Consider the following 18,001-nt stretch of genomic DNA (forward strand, 5'->3'; position numbering starts at 1 on the left):
AATTTTCATATGTTGTTATGTTGGTTGAGTTTGGGAGATGGTTTTATATTGGGAACATTCCTTGGATTAGGAATGGTTTATGAGTTTGATCTTCTTGTGAGAGGCTTACATCCATGATTAGTTATATGATATGGCTTAGGTGTTGTTGAGGCTTCTTGGTTGGGATTTTATGGAGGAGATCATACTTGCACAGTTTACATCTAGAGTTGTGTGTAGAAGGACATGATACAGGTTATGATTTGCATATTTTCTCTTTGGTCTTGGTTATCTTTCTAGACATTTGGTTTTTCTTACATTGGATTTGAGATTTGTTAGAGATTGTGATCACTAGTTTGTGCTCATGTATGTCATGTGAGAGATGACTTGCTTATTTATTTATCTCTTTCCTCTATTGGTTGTGGAGATCTTGGGAGACTACTGGAGATTTTTAATGAGAGTTGTTCTTGTAGGTTATTGGTTTATGTATTGTGGATGTCCTTGATACTACATGGATTCACTTCTTTGGGATGTTGTGAGTGGATGGTTATAGATTTGATATTATCTTTTGCAATGGGAGCTTCTTGGTATATATGTGACAGGTATTGCTCTTGAGGCTTGTGATTGTAGGTTACAAATTGGATATGTTGATGATGTGAGATTCACTTGATATACCTTTTGAGGTTTGAATAGTTGGATGGGTTTGGCACATGTTGCGGGTGCTATTTTAGCTATGGATATTTTGACAACTGCGAATACATGTGATTACCTTTGGGTCAAGTTTTTTTGTGCTTGGCATTTGAGTTGATACATGATTTTATGATCTTCTAATGTGACATGTTGGGTGGCTTTCTCTTTGGATGGCTTCTATGTATGTTTGGTGGCAATGACATAATAGGAAGTGTGATCATTCATGTTTGAGATGCTAGATACTTTGATTCTTGTTGCAGGTATTAGGATGGAGCACTTCGTGTACTTTGATCCATGATGGTGGATGTGCTAGGAGGGATTGTTCCCTTGTTCATTTATGTGGCTACAGATTGACCCTATGCAATGTATACAACAAGTGGGAGATTGTTGAGATAATGGGTGTTGCACACATTGCATACTATTTTATATTGTATTATTTTATTTTAACATGTAATGTTGCACCTAGATGGACATGCAACATGCAAAGATTTCCATGGGATATACTTGATAAGTTGTATTATAACATTGTGATAATATTTCATGTAATTATTCAATATTGGGGAAAAGAATTAAATTTATAATATTAGATGTGGGGTCAATGGGTTAGGTAGCACATGGCTTTATCACATGGTTTATGTAATACCACTTGGTGGTTTTATGGTGATACCATATAAGCAAGCACAAGGGTAGTTGTTGGTATGACAAGATAGAAGGAAAAAAGGCAAGAGTCAAGTGGGACAAGGCTTGACAATTTAGCCAAAGGAGCATTTGTGAAGGTTGAAAAAATGGCATGGGATGTGTGGATTCATGATTGTTCACATGGATTGCTTGGTTGTGGCTATGGATTTGAAGGCTTCCATGGTTGTATTGCAATGGTATTTTTGCTAAATAATACATGGTGATGGATGCTTTTGGAGGCTAGGTTTTTCCCTCAATGAGGGTTTCCCAGGGTATATCTTGTGTCACAATTTTTGTGGGTATGTTGTCTATTCTCTTGCATGTGGATTTAAATTATATATTAATTTTAGATCTATTATGGGTTATGTGGAAACGGTTATATTATCTATTGCAAGTTTCCTTAAATTTATGACCTCTTCTAGGTTATCTTTGATTTCCACAAGTTCATTCTAGATGTTAAGGAATGTGTGATCGTCTTTATATGTGCCCCTGGTTGTGGGTAGTCTAAAGCTAAGGAATTTATTATTTACATGTTTATATGCTTCTACAATTTTTTTGATTCATGTTTCCTTTTGGTCTAATCCACCTCCTTTATAGTCTCATTTAACTATTACAAATTTATGTGAATGGGGATATTTGTCTTTCAAATAGTTTAGAAAGCCTCTTTTCCTTTGGAGGCGGTTCTTTTTATAACCAAGTGCTTATGTCTGGTGTCATTTCTTTCGTGTTTAAAATTTCATTGGAGATAAATTTACAAGGGCCAACATGTTAGAGTTGAGGGGTGGTGTCCTTTTTTCCTTGATGTGATGAGTGCCCTTGTGTATGTGGGTCAAGTAAGGCACCAATTGTAAATGTATTTGTGAGGCTAAATTCACCACATCCCTAGCAATTGATCTTAATGGTATATAATGTGGAGGTGAGGATGATGTGTGGATCATGGCAAGTGTTGGAAAAGCTAGTGATTGAAATGTCAATTTAAATTCCATGACAATAATTATTGTAGGATGCTTCTATTGCATTACAGTGTGCAAAGGGTTATGGATCATCATTGATGGTTATCTTAGTGCCTTGATGCAAAAAATTTATGCACTAATGATGTGTAGATGGAACAACCTTCATTAGATGAATCTAAGGTTGGTTGAGGAGGATATTAAATGGTAGGTTTAGACCATCCATGTGGCACATTATGGATCAACATGGATGGTTATCTCGGTGCCTTGATGTAGAAATTTTATGCACTAATGATATGTAGATGGAGCAACCTTCATTAGATGAATCCAAGGTTGGTCAAGGAGGATGTTAAATGGTAGGTTTAGATCAACCATGTGACACATTTTTTCTTGAATAAATGGACCAACTTTGATAGGCAATAGAATAGTTCCCTCTTATTTTATTTCAAGGTTATGATATGCCTCAATTATGATTACCTCATCCATTATGTCATCTTGAGCGTACCCTATCTGTTTGATTAAGTTTAGGGTGCATAAATTTAGGGCCAAACTATTATCTATCATGACTCTTTTAATGACAAAGTTAGAAACCATGATAGTTATATGAAGTCAAAGGATATGATCTAGCTCAACTTTAGGAATGTCAGATCGTTTAAAAGATAGTGCAAATGGTGTAGATAGGTGTCCCACAAGTTTTCTTAATTTAGTGGCATTTATATATGTGGGGACACGAGATTCATGGAGTGTGCTATTTATGATTTCCTAATGGAGTGGTCTTGTGTGAAGAAAATTTGAGATAGAGATCTGGGATGGTGTGTTTCCAAGGTGTTCCAAGATATTTACTAGGATCTTGAGGTAGCAGTCATAGACACACCTTGGGATCTCAAGCTAGCATCCATCATTAGGCATGCAATATTTATTCAATTGCATTGAATTGTAATAGCACATTGGCACTCAATGCCTTTGACATGTATGACATCAACTGAAGGTTCGTCTACATATATACAACTAATTAGATTATCATAATTGATGTAGAAGTCAATGTAATCCTTTTTATCTTGAAACTTACCTTATTTATGTTTACCATTGTCATTGTTGTTATTTTTGTTGTTGTTGTTAACAGGTGGATTTCTAATGTTGTTGTTGTGGGGTGGAAAAGAATTTTGGTAAATTTTTAATTTTGCATTCAAAGATTTTTTTGTGTTCCCTCCTACTATGATTTATTTATGGTTAATGATCTCTTATATGTAGGCTTTGAGTTTCATGCACTTTAGAGTGGTGTGCCATTTTATGTGATGGTAAGCACAAAACTCATTTTCTTGGTACCAAGGTGGCTTAGGTGTGTTGTCAACTAGTTGTTGTGTATGTGGGAAGACCACTAGATCATTTTTTACTATTATGTCAAATCCAATGCCCAGACATTCACCAAGAAAAGTAAAAACTCATTAGGATCATTTTGGACATGTGGTCTTTGTCATAGCACAACAAATATTGAATTTTTTTGACTTAAGTGTGCCTATTATTGGTATGTCTATGTATTTTTTGGTGCCCCTATTATTGATATGGTTGTTATTGTTGCTTATTAAGTTAGTGTTGTTGATAGGATTGTTGTTGGTAAGATTTTTGTTGTTGATAAGAAATGTTTGGTTGATTCTGAGTGATGCCTACCACATGAATGTGCATTATATCGATAGCATTGTCAATTACCACATTTTTTGTTTTTATTTCATTATTTAGCTTTATCATTGGGATGACTACAATCTTGGTTGTTCTCTTTTTTATGACCCCATCATCGATGAGTCCTCGATCTAGATCCATACCTTTTTCTCTAACATCCTTGTATGTTTGTAGAAATTTCATGCATATGTTATGTGTAAGTTTAAGATGTGTGTTTCTAATGAATATTTTAACAACTTATTTTTGAGATAGGTTGTGTGATACTTGGATTGTGAGGGTTTTCCACCTCTATAAGAAGTCAACAAGGCTTTTTCCTATCTTCTATTTGGTGTAGACTAGGTCCACCACTAATAGCTTTATCTCAACTTCATGAGCATTCTATGCAACAAATATCTCAGAAAGGTCAACAAAGGTATTCATAGTCCCATATGGTATATGGTACAACCATTCTAGAGCAAGGCCCCCAATACTTTTAAGGAAAAGATGCATGAGGAGTACATCATTCTATGCTACTTCCTAATAATGCACATAGAATTCTTTCATGTGTGTTATAGGATCTCTCTTCCCTTTAAATTTTTGTAAGTTGGGTATCTCAAAATGCTTCAAGAAGGATATTGTTGTAATAGACCTGTCAAATGGATAGGAGCATACAGTCTCAAATTTGAAAGTCTTAAGTTCATTTACCTCTTTGAGTTCATTAAGGGAATTCTTCATTTCTTCCCACTCTAAATTTATAGGTGTTGTGGGAAATGCCTCCATTCCAACTGCCCCTAGTGTATGATATGGATCCAATGGAATAGGTGAAAGTGAAGGGTTTTGTTGCATGAAATGCAATGATTGAGATGATGATTGTCCTAATGCTTGGAAAATATTTATTTTTGTGTGTGGATGTTTTTGGATGTACCACTACTATGATGGTGCATTTTGGGCATACTATGGTACTAAGGAAATGGATGAGTGTTGTGTAGATGGATGGGTTTACATTTGCACATATGGCACATACTATTATTGTGGGCATTGTTGAGGTGGAGGAGGCTACACATTGGTTTGAGTGGCTATAGTTTTCCCACCATATGATGGTTCTATGTATGTCTAAGTTGATACATGGGTGGTGTGTGGTGAAAATTAGTTGATAGTGGGAGTCATCCCCATCTACTGCTAGTATGGTGGGTGAGTTTTGTGACTATTTCCAAGTGGTGATATCACAAAGTAGTTGGTGATAGGTGGAATTATATTTGTAGGTGGTGGTGGTGGTGGTAGTTGATGTCATGGTGATAGTTAATGTTGTGATGGTGGTGGTTCATGTGCAACAAGGATGAAAATAATGATACCTGCAGTATGCATTTGTGATTGGCCTAATCCTTATGATGCAAATGGGACGTAGACATGCTCAAATTTTTATGGATGGAGTGGTGGTAGTAATGTTGGAAATTTGGTTAAAGTAAATATTAAATTTTATCATTTATGGAAACATATCTTTAGTATGAAGAAGGAAAACATTGAAGATGAAGTTATGGTATTCATATTTAGAAAGTTGTCTAAGTATCAAATAGTTTATCTGGTAGAGCAAATACATTTTTTATATCTACAATTGACTAAGGCATTATTGACATGTATGCAATTAGGTACAGATAGGAAAGAGTGTCAAGATGATGTGTTCAAGTGTGCAAGTTAGTATGATCAGTATGGAAGAAGATATAATAGGTTTAGCAGTTGTGATAGTATACAAACAGAACAGAACATGATAGGAAACTGTTAACTCTAAGTTAAGGAATTATTTTTTTTATGAAATGATTACTTGACTAATTAGGGATGACATCCTAGATGTTAACCCTAAGAGGGCAAGAGATAATTTTGTATTTTCTCAAGTGTATGAAAGCTCAAAAGTCGACTAGACAATATTTTGAGAATTACAAAGGTATAAAGGAAAGTTTGTAAATACAAAGTTAGTTGTGCTTCTAAGGAAGACCATGAAAAATTTATGTAATGTAATTTCTAATGTGTGATCAGAGGATTGCAAGTTTTGTGAAGAGCGACAAAATTTATATCAGATATTGAAGATATCAATAGCAAGAAAGAGGTTTTTGTATCTATCTTTTTTTGTATCGAGGAATTCCATTGTATATTGCATGTTAGGGTACTGGGCTCTTCTTTCATACATTTTGTACTTGTATTTAACAACTCCTAATAGGGTTGAGGCTTCTAACAAGGCCTAAGTCCTCTAATAAGGACCAAAACACTATATGCATGTAATAGACTCCTAACATGGTCAATATCTTTAACCAAATACTTTTGATTAGTGGATGATTTGTGGGTACCATCCCCATTGAGGTTTTCCCTTGGCTATGGTTTACCTAGCTAACAAAATATGGTGTTATGAGTTCTCTTATTGTATGGTTATGTTTACTATTCAGTATAATTAGTTTGATTTCATATGCAAGTTATAAGGAAATTATAATACCCAAATTTGGGCTAAAGTTTGTAGAATACTAATTCACCATCCCCCACCCCTCTAAGTATTCCCTATTTCTAACAATTGGTATCAAAGCATAATTACTTAAAAGAGGCTTAACAACTTGAGTAAGATCCCTATGGATATGGAACAACTATAGAATAAACTAGAAGAATTTCTTCAAAATATTGATATTCTTACTAAAGAAAGAGATAACCTAAAAGAAATATATGAAGATACAAAAGACTAAATTGGGAAGTTGAAAGAAAATATTGATCATCTCAAATCAAGAAATGAACATAAAGATCAGACAAAAGATAGTGATGAAATATCAATATTAATGAAAGAAAATAAGATTTTGAAACATGAGTTAAAGATCACTAAACTAAAGCTAAGTTTGAAGAAAGGTGATAGAAAAATTGAGTCAAATCTAAAATATGAGTTCATGCAAATCTAAGATCCCACCTTACAAAAGTTACATCTAAACTTGAATCCACCAAGTTAGAATATGCAGAACTTGAAAAAATAAAATGATATTGTGAAAGGAGAGTTAACTCAGACTAAGCAACAATTATAGAAGTTATATTCCAGTACTAAAATTTTTTATGAGCAATTATATTTTCAAAGACCTTCCTATTATAAGACTAGTCTTGGATATTTTATTGGAGAAAAGTCAACCAAGAAATCTAAAGTAAGAAAGAACTAGATCCAAATATTGATCATACTAAACATAAGAAAGATCACCTAGATAAGATTAGATCAAGTCAATCTAAAGACACATCAAAAGAAGTTGAGTAAGAAAATTAACTTGAAAAAAATGATGAACGTAAGTGAATTGAGAAAGTTGAATCACCCAAGAAAGTAAGATATGAATTTAAAGGTAGATGTTTTGGATGTAATAAAATTGGTCACATAAAAAGTGACTATATAGGTAAGTCATTCAAACCCATCACTAAATTTTTTTGTTACAATTGTCATGGTTTAGGTCATAAAGTAGTTGATTGTAAGAAACCTAAATTTGATAGTAATAATAGAAATAGTAGAATGTTTAGAGACACCAGCCCTATAAGAGAAAGAAGGAGATCCAATGAAGGAACTAATTGAGTATGGAGCAATATTATGTGTTACAAATGTAACAACTTTGCACACATTACCAGAAATTATAGAGCACCTATTAACCAGCCTAGACCTAATTATAGAAATAATACACAAGTATGCTAGTTATGCAACAACTTTGGTCATATAGCAAGATTTTGCAAAATGGATATGAGGAACATCAACAAGAACCCAAATTTCAAAAGGAACGATAGCACCAATAATAGTCAGAAAGATGAGTTTAGAGAGCATGAGGAAGAATTCAAAGAGGTATTTGTCAAAGAAAAAGATACATCAAGCTCACATGTAGTATTGGAAGAATAGTCATTTGATGCACCTAAAGAAAGATTGAGGTCAGCAATTATATGTGATTCATCCTATTTGAATTGAGTATCTTTTATAACTAATTTAGCATCAAAAAGATATAAAAGGTAGCAAAAGGTGAATTATGACTTGTACAAATAGTGTGAGGTATTTCATGATCCATTGAGGCTAGGTTAAGAATGCATGTGATTTGGAGATCGTATGCATGTGCACAAAAGAAAACAAGTCGAGTGGTAATCAAAAACAACATTTTACAAATTGTGTACTTGCCAAATTAATGTAGACATTAATTTGGTAAGAGTTAAAAAGGTTGTGAATGTGATCTTGTTTATGATTTGAATAGGTGAAGAGTTAAGGAGCATTAAAGAATGAATTGAAAGCTAATTGAAGGTGATTCAAAGTTTGAAGTTCATAAAACCCTACATTTCATGTAATCAAGGTATTTTTTGCCTTTCAAAAGTTTATATGTGTAATTGAAATTAGAGTTTGTGTCAACCATGAAAATTATTTAATTCATAATTTTGAGGAAGAAGCAAGAACCAAGTTAAAATTTAATCTAGTGAAACCTGTAGTGGATGACCCTAGTGTTGCATTTTCAAAAGTTTTGAAGAAAGTTATTCTCCTGGAAGATATAAGTAGCTACACTAGAAGTAAATTTGAAACTATAGGAGAAGAACATGTTTCCAAAGAGTTCAACCTAATCTATAATTAGGATATGAGCTTTAAGCGAGAGTTTGAACATCTGAAGAACAATGACTTAGTGAAATTTATTTTTTTCTACGAGTTTGACAATGAGGAATGGACTAAGATCATACTTAGCATAATTCATGATGGGAATTTTTGGTTAGGGGATAATGTAATAGAAATCTTAGCTAAACTAATTCATGAAGTTATTGGTTTATACAATGAATGAAGTATATCTATAAATGAGAAGAACATTAAGAAGTTAGTACTTGAAAATACAAAATCTATCTATAATGGAAGAGGATAGTAATAAGAAAAATCAAACAAGATGATGTAAGATTTCTAAGAAGAATTATTGCAAAAAAGATATGTTCTAGTTCAAGGAGTGAAGACATGGAAGTTGGATTCATACATCCAGCCTACAAAGTTTGCATTCAAAAAGAAAAATTTAACTTGAGTGAAATTCTAAGAGTGTAGTTGGTCGAGAACTTCGAAAGGATCAAGAAGGTTAAGGGTAGTCTATTCAAATTCCAATAATTGATAACTCACATATTTTTACATTTGATCAAAAGATTTCCTTTCATGTCAATATTTGAGTTACTTAGTGTGACAAGTGTACCATGGAAAAGATAACAGAGATGCATAGTAAGCATCCTATTGATAAGATCATTGACAACACTAACCTTATCATGAAGACCTTTCAGAATGAAATGAAGGGAAGATACAAAGTGCCACCTACTATGGTAGAGAAGTTCAACAATGATGTTTGTTTCATGATTGATATTGATTTTACATATATTAAGGTAGTTGAGCCTAGAATGTTGTATGTTGAGCCACTTGGCTATGAAGTGACAGAAGAAGAAATTGAGGGATATGCAAAGATAATCCTTAAATATGATAAGGATGAAGAGTTTGATAGGCTTGGAACATATGATGAATTGATGCAATTAGGAAGTCAGACATCATTAGAGAAGTCAACTAAAAAGAAAGTTGATTCAGTGTTAAAGAAGTCAATGCTGGAAGCAGGCATGACTAAAGAAGAATTAAGTATTGTGAAGAAAACTATAACAGGGATGGAACACATATTGGTCAGAAAGGGATGATATATGTGCCATCCTTGGCATCAATTGGACCATTTGAAGGTGTTACCATTACAGCTCCATCTGTGGCTACACCAATAGCACTTTATGCACTTGTATCATAGGATCAACCACTTGTTACACTTGTCATTCCATTGTCTAAGCCATCAAAAGAAGAAGAAGTGGAGGTAGTTGAGGTGAAGAGAAAATCAGTTAGATTCGTTGAAGTAAAACAAGAATCCCATGATTATTCTAGAAAGAAAAGGATGAAAGCTATGGTGACGAGACCTAGAAAAAGGTACGATGAAATAATGTCAAATATACCTCAGAAGAAGATGTGAGGTCAAACAGAGCCTAAAAATCTAGTAGAGAAGCAACCAAAAGCTATGAGCATGGGAAGAAAGGCATGGAAGCCTAAAATTGAGAAGCTTAACAACACAATCATTGATGAAGGTATTTTGTGCAATTAAACAAGTTTTATCATCTACACATTGAAATTGATAGACTAGAGGTTGAGAATGTCATTATTAGACACTCGATCTTGTCTAATAAAAGATTTGAAAACATCAAGGATGAGATTCCTAAAGATCTTTGATAGGTTAATAAATAGAAGAAAAAGGATAGCAAATAAAGACAAAGGAATCAGAGAGAATCAACTTAGAAAATTATGTTAGATTGATAGTGAGGAGCACCTTGCAAGTCTTCTAAGGAGTCTTGAACCCTACCTTAGGAACAAGATTAAAAGTACATTGATTATGGGAGGCAACTATCAAGAAGTCAATGAAGAAATGGAGAAAGCTATAATACATATGGCATAACTAAATAAGGTAGTAGTAGTAGTACCTCAAATTACCACTGGCACTGACACAATGTAGATCGGTAGTACAAAGATCATAGTTGAAGATCTATTTAAGGATTATGGCCCTAATGTTGGCAATTTGACTAGCTATACCAACTCAAAAGAAGAGGATGAAGAAGAGAAGAAGCTAGAAGAAGAAGAAAAGAGAAAAGAGGAGGAAGAAAAGAAAATACTAAGGAAAGAAGAAGGTAGAAAGAAAGAGGAAGAAAGAAAACAAAAAGAAGAGGAAGAAAAGAAGAAAAAAGAAGAGGAAGAAAAGAAGAAGAAAGAAGAAGAAAAGAAAAGAAAACTTGAGAAAGAAGAGGAAGATAGAAAGAAGGAGGTGGAAGAATAGAAGAAAACTGAGGAAAGAAAGAAATCAGAAGAAGAGAAGAAAAGGAAAGAAGAAGAAGAGAGGAAGAAAAATGAAGAAGAAGAGAAGAAGAAGAGAAGAAGAAGGAAGAAGAAGAGAAGAAAAGGAAGTAAGAAGAAGAGAATAGAAGGAAGGAAGAAGAAGAGAAGAGAAGAAAGGAGGAAGAAGAAAAGAAGAGAAGAAGGAAAAATAGGAAGATGAGAAGGCTAGTGTACCTAGTTCATCTAGGACACTCCTTACCTTAGCAGCATAAACATGATCAGATGATGATGATTAAACTAAACTAATCTCATCACTTAGCAAGATTGTCAAGAAAAATAGAAAGGTAAAGAATCTACAAAGTTCTTTGATGGAGGTAACAGAGAAATTGCAGAAAAACTTGACTGTAAAGATGATTGAGTCAAATCCCTAGGACAAAGAAAAAAAATTAGTACAAGATTTTGGTGCGAAATTCACTAACCTATGTGATATTGTAGTTATTCAAGCATAGGCCAAACATGATGTAGAGATGTTTGACACTATCTATCAAAATATTAGAAATAATTTGGGAGCTCTTAATGCATGTATCAAGGAGCTAAGAAGATGTGAACATGAAGGAAAGGCATTGTATACCAAGTGCGCAATAACTTTTAAGTTCACCATAGACAAAGATGAAGAGCAAAAGAAGAAGCATAAAGAACATAAATCACCAATACATCAGCTTTAGTAGCCTAGTCAAAAATTGAAGATATTCAGACAAGGATTAGGAAAACTTATGATGAGATAATCCTTACAGATATGAGTCAAGAGAGGATTGCTAAATGATTTTCACTTCTTGGAGAAAATTTTTCTTTAAAAATAACAAATCCAAAAAGATGAGTTGAGGAATGTCTTAAGGCTAGGACATCTTTTGAAAAGTTTGTCTACTCAAACTTAATGTAATTGAAATTGCATCCTATGGACTTTGTGCCCTTCTACATATTAGAGGGAGTTGGAGATTCATGGGAGAAGAACTTCAAGGGTCTAAAGACAAGTTTTAATGACTGTATGGCATGACTATCTACCTAATGTAAAGGTAGTGATCTAAATTTTGAATTGTATATATGTTTTTGACACCTTTATCATTGATGTCAAAGAAGGAGAGATTAAAAAAATTGTATATAGGTATATGTGTGATATAAGATAGAGGGAATAATATATCAAATAGAACTATAGTCTAAGGTGGAGTTATGAATTAAAACTAGGATATATAAGAAGATGGTTAAATAATAGTAATCCGCAAGTTTTGAATTTTAAAATTTGTTAAAGTTTTGACGATTAAGAATTTTTGGGACTTATCCAATTTTCCCCTACGTTTCCATTAATGCCTTAGATAGTTTATCTGGTAGAGTAGATATAGCTTTGGTATGTACAGTTGACTAAGGCATTATTAACACATGCACAATTAGGTACAAACATGATAGAGTGTCAAGATGGCGTGTTCATGTGCATGAGCCAGTACAGAAGAAGATATAACAAGTTTACCAGTTGGAGTAGTATACAGACATAACAGAGCATGATAGGAAATAGTTAATTGTAAGTTAAGGAATTATTTTGTCTACAAAATAATTACTTGACTAATTAGGGGTGATATCTTAAATTTTAACCCTAAAAGGGCAAAGGTTAATTTTATATTTTATCAAGTGTGTGAAAGCTTAAAGGCTGACTGGACAATATTTTGAGAATTACAAAGGCATAAAGGAAAGTTTGTAAATGAAAAGTTAGGTGTGCTTCTAAGGAAGACCATGTGAGCTTAAGTTATGAAAATTCTAATGTATGATCAAAGGATTGCAAGATTTTTGAAGTGTGGCAAAATTTATATTAGATATTAAAGATATCAACAACAAGCAAAAGGTTTTTGTATCTATATTTTTGTATCAAGGAATTACATTGTATATTGCATGTTAGGGCAATGGGATCTTCTTGCATACATTGTGTATTTGTATTTCACAACTCCTAATAGGTTTGAGGCTTCTATCAAGGACTGAGACACTAGATGCATGTAATAGACTCTTAACAAGATCAATATCTTTAACTAGATACTTTAATTAGTGGATCATTTTGAAGGTACCATCCCCATCGAGGTTTTCCCTTGGCTAGGGTTTCCCTAATTAACAAAATATGGTGTTATGGGTTCTATTATTGCATGGTTACTTCTTCTTTTTTGGGGATAATTAGTTTGATTTCATATGCAAGTTATAGGGCAATTAATAATATCCAACTTTGGGCTAAAGTTTGTAGAATACTGATTCACCGCCCCCCCCACCCACCAGTATTCCCTTATTCTAAATAGTAATAGATGGTGGGGTGGTTTGAGTAATGGGCCCTATAGATGGCACCTCTATAGTGTATTAGGGTGTATATTGTGAGCCTTATTGAGATGTGATGGTGGTATTACTAGCAGTTATAATGGTGGATGCAGATGTGGTTGGTTGGATGGCACTATTTCAACCAAATATTTAGGTGATGGTAGGTCTTGTAGCATTCAATGACATAGATATGGGTTGCAAGATAGCCACAGTAGTGACAAGGATATTAGTATATACAACTTATGTTGTGGAGGTTTGTTATGGCATAGTATGGATTACAGACTATGTGATGGGAGATGGATTGTTTTTAGGGGATGGGAGCACTAATTTGGGTAGAAGTAGCAATAGGGTCTAGAACTATTTGTACCAAAGGTTGACTTTTACTTCTAGGTTATTTTGGATCTATGGGTTTCCATGGTGTTTATATTCCAAAAACTAGATGATTGGGATCTGTGATAGTGTTGGATAGTGGCAATCTCTCACAGTCAAAACCTCCAAGATTTTCTCTTTATAAATTTTCCATGATATTATCCTTATTCTACTCAATGATGGCATTAACAAAAGTTGCGTTCCTAGGATGATACATGAATGCCTCAATGGAATATTTCATAGGTTGTGAATTAATAATTTCTTCAATGTTAGGCTCTAGATCTTAAGATGTCAGTCCTACATGTTTGTGGTACTCTTAGGGTTGAATTGTGCACTAGCTCTTCTACTATGTTGATATGGATAAATTTATTTTTTCTTCCTTTTGCTTTTACTAAGATGTGTGGTTGGTGGCAAGAAATAACACTATAACCTAGACATGGGATGTGAAAAGATGATATGATGGTGGATGCAATTTGTGAGGTAAAGTATATGATCTTCTAGTGATGATTGTAAAAACCTAAGATGCATAGACTTTTACCAAGATCTAAATATGGTAACCAAAGTGGAAAGATAAATTGATGGTGGAGGATTAGTTATAAGGATGTGATGCCTATAGGACCATAAGGATTATCTTGGTATTAAATATGGATGTGATGTAATCTATGTGGAAGTTGTAGGATGATAATAGATAATCAAGTGTGGAGTCCAACCTATAGAACAAGGTGGTGAGGGACACAAGTGACAAGATAAACCACCTTGGACAAGTGTATTAGACAAGGGATAGTTGTAGTGATATGATGGATTAGAGATATAAGATATGTGATTGCTAAGATGATGACACCAAAGATAAGATGTGATAGAGGATGTAGATCAAGATGTAACTTAATGAAGATTTTTTATATGCTTTAAAAGGATGATGAATCTACCAATACTTAAAAAGGATAACCAATAAGATGACTCTAAGTAAGAACTCTAGGGAAAATAAAAGTTAAAAGTGTGTGAGGAAGAAGCTTGACCTAATCATAATAGTGTTAAGTCAAGGTTTTGATAAGGCGATATTTACATCTATGTTTGGATCTTAGGTTATCAATCTTGCACTCTCACTCTGCTTATAATACATTTTTAGTCTCGTCTTTCTCAATCTAGTCTAGTCTAAAAATTTTGGGACTAGTTGTTTCTTTCTTATGTTATGATTATATTTCTCTACATATGGGGGATGACTCAAGTTTAACTTTTTTGAACTTGGGTTTCGATAATTTTGACATGAGGACTCAATTTTATTATGTTTTTGGTAAGACAACTTTTAGATTGGCCAGTGAATGTGGTAATTATATTCTAGCTTTGGTTGGATGATAAGTCTCTTTGGAACAATCCTAGAGTTGTTGCAAATGGACTAGATAACCTCTTGGTACTCAATGCTGAATAGCTCAGTAGAAAATAGGATATGTGGATAAATAATCTCTAAAAAAGATAAATTAAATGTGGGTTGATTGATAGTTTTACTAAAAAATAATCCTAGGGTTTTTGCAAATGAACTTTCTAACAATCTTTTGGTACTCAGGATAACTTTCTCAATAATAGATGGGATATGTGAACAAAATAGTCTCCCAAAGAACACAACAACTTTAAAAGAGACAAGCAATTGATCTTTTCTGGAAAAAGATTTTTTTGAAAATAGAACCAAGAATTGTGTATGTTTTACAAATGTTTTTTCACAAGGTTGAATCACAATACAAACACTTTAGAAACACACTATCCATAAGGTCAAAATTGGATAAAATACCATGGATAATAGGGTAGCTACTAGAGTGGTTCATAATAAGATCTGTTGAGTCCCCCCAGTTGGGTTGTACGTGCATGACTCAATAAAGAGCCTAGTTGACCATGCTGAAATCATAGGAAAGTTCTCTTGCCTCAAACTACCATTAACACACTCACAGAGTTCTAGTTTGAATCAAGTTCTTATTGTAGACGTGTTTGAGTTAGGTGTCCATAACTTTCAATTAGCTATCAAGTTTGTGTGTGTTTTGTCAATCATGAAGTAGATTGTTGTCAATTTAATTAGCAATCTTTTAGGAATATTGTTGGGTCAAGATATTGTATAAATTTATATCTATTATTCAATAAAATTAACTTGGAAGTTATTTCTTTCTCATCTTTTTTTTTGTTGTTCTACTTTTCTAATATGGTATCAGAGTTGTCTTCCTATTAAGTTTTGTATGTTTGAGAAGAAAATGTGAAGATGAGATATGGAGAAGAACCACTGGATGATTATGTTTTCATTGAAAATTTGTTTGATTTTTAAGAGATCAATGCTTTGAAAAATAGGAAAAGATGCGATAGAGGCTAGATGTATGCTAGAATAGTTTGAGGTGATATAGGATCAAAGCAACTATACCTTTAGGAGAATTACGAGACATTCCATGTGGAGATGGTGTGTCCAATAGTTTGGGAAAATTTGAAAATCTAGAAGCTTGGCATCGTACCTTTACGGGGGTGATGAGACATTTCATGTGGAGATGGTGTGTCCAATGGTGTTTCAAAGCTAGATGATAGCTACATAACTATGAGAAAGTATTACTCCTCTATGACATATTTTTAAAGTATAATTTCTACATAATGTTTCCTTTAGTTGTCACACTAAGTGGGGGTGTTGGAGTTAATGCTCCAACAATAGTCAATAATAAATGTTACACATGTGGAAAACCTTGTTGAGTTACTGGAAACACAAGTTTAGTTTAGGTGTGAGTCAAAGAGTTCTAGTTTGAATCAAGTTCTTATTGTAGATGCATTTGAGTTAGGTGTCCATAAGTTTCAATTAGTTGTCAAGTTTGTGTGTGTTGTCAATCATGAAGTAGTTTGTTGTCAATCTAATTAGTAGTCTTTTAGGAATGTTGTTGGGTCAAGATATTGTATAAATTTGGATCTATTATTGAATAAAATTAAGTTGGAAGTTTTTTCTTTCTCTTGTTTGTTTCTATTGTTCTACTTTTCTAATACACACATCACTTGAGCTTGGGAGGATAAGTAAAAGATTACCTACTATGCCCTTAATATTGGTCTATATAGGGTTATGAATAATCAACTTGTGGCTATCTTAATCCTTAATTAAGTCACGTTAACATTATTATATTATTATTTAGGTAGGTAGGTTGGCCTAGGTGTTATGTAGGGATGTGTCTATTCAACCTAATCATAATTAGGTATACATAGGAGGTTGTGAGTCTTATTTCAACATCATATTGTGAAGTGTGTTCTCATTGGAGATATTTGGAGGTTGCCCCCTTGAAGTTTCCTATTACTCTTAGTTATTATCAAGTATTTATATAATATTTCATTTTATTTCTTCTATTGTGCAAGTTATTTTATTACAAGTGGTATCAAAGCATGATCTTGGCACCATAGAGGTAAGATTTTTTCTCAACATTGGGGCGATTTTGGGAAGAGCATAACTTTTAGATTTTGGAAAAATTTTCAAAGATTTTTAAAGGGTTTTTTAAGACTATATTAAAGAAGATATTACCCAAAATTTAGAGGAATTGGAGAAAATTTGAGGAAATTATTGCGGAATTATTATTTCTACACAATTTATTGAGATCTTCATATCTCGCACATCCTGCCAAAATGGAGTATAACTTGTATTAGGTTTTTGAATATATAGTAGAGGAGCCTAAATTTCAAAGCTTGGAGAAATTGAAGAAAAAGCAAGATATTGCAAAATTAGGAAAATTCTCTCTCAAGACAACAAATTTGCTAATTTTTTTGGGAATTTTTTTTCGAGTAAGGTTATCTAGGCCCTAGTAAGTTATAGTAAAAATATAAATAAATAAATTAGAGAATTTAAATTTCATTTGTGTGATTTATTTTTAAAATATTGGTTTCCATCATGATGGGGCCTTCAACAAGAGGCAAAAACAATGCTACCACACCAGGGAAATCCTCTAATCAAGATTGGGAAGCAGCAGAGGATAGTAATTCTAATGAGGAACTTAGTAAGTTCAAGATAGAGGTCAAGAGAGGTATGTCTAACCTATGAGGAGATATATCAGATATATGAAGCATGTTAAGCACCTATATGATTGAAACAAGGAAGGAGCTCTTAAGAAATCAAGGTGAAACCTTCAAGTCAACTAATAATGACACAAACCTTCTTCTTCTTTATATCGGTAAAAGGCCAATGGCCATGATAATTGATTAATACTAAAATAAATACATACAATAGCATTCCACCATTCAAATGGGCACTGGTAGGAAAGAACGGGGAAAGAAAACCTCCAGTCTTGCCTAGGACCATGGTCCTATATTATTACACATAAAAGGGGCATACCCCAGTCAAATAATTTGTGTCTTATTACAAATTTGAATTTGCAAACAATTCTTGGAGCATAAGCTCTTTGAAACATTACATGTTTTCTTAACGAAGATCCATCATATTCTTTACATTCTTGCATGATTGCCAAATCAAGCTTTCCTGTCTAACCAACTTGCC

The sequence above is a fragment of the Cupressus sempervirens genome, chromosome 6, assembly GCF_028749045.1.
Source record: "Cupressus sempervirens isolate cs-2001-9-10 chromosome 6, ASM2874904v1, whole genome shotgun sequence".
NCBI classification, from domain to species: domain Eukaryota; kingdom Viridiplantae; phylum Streptophyta; class Pinopsida; order Cupressales; family Cupressaceae; genus Cupressus; species Cupressus sempervirens.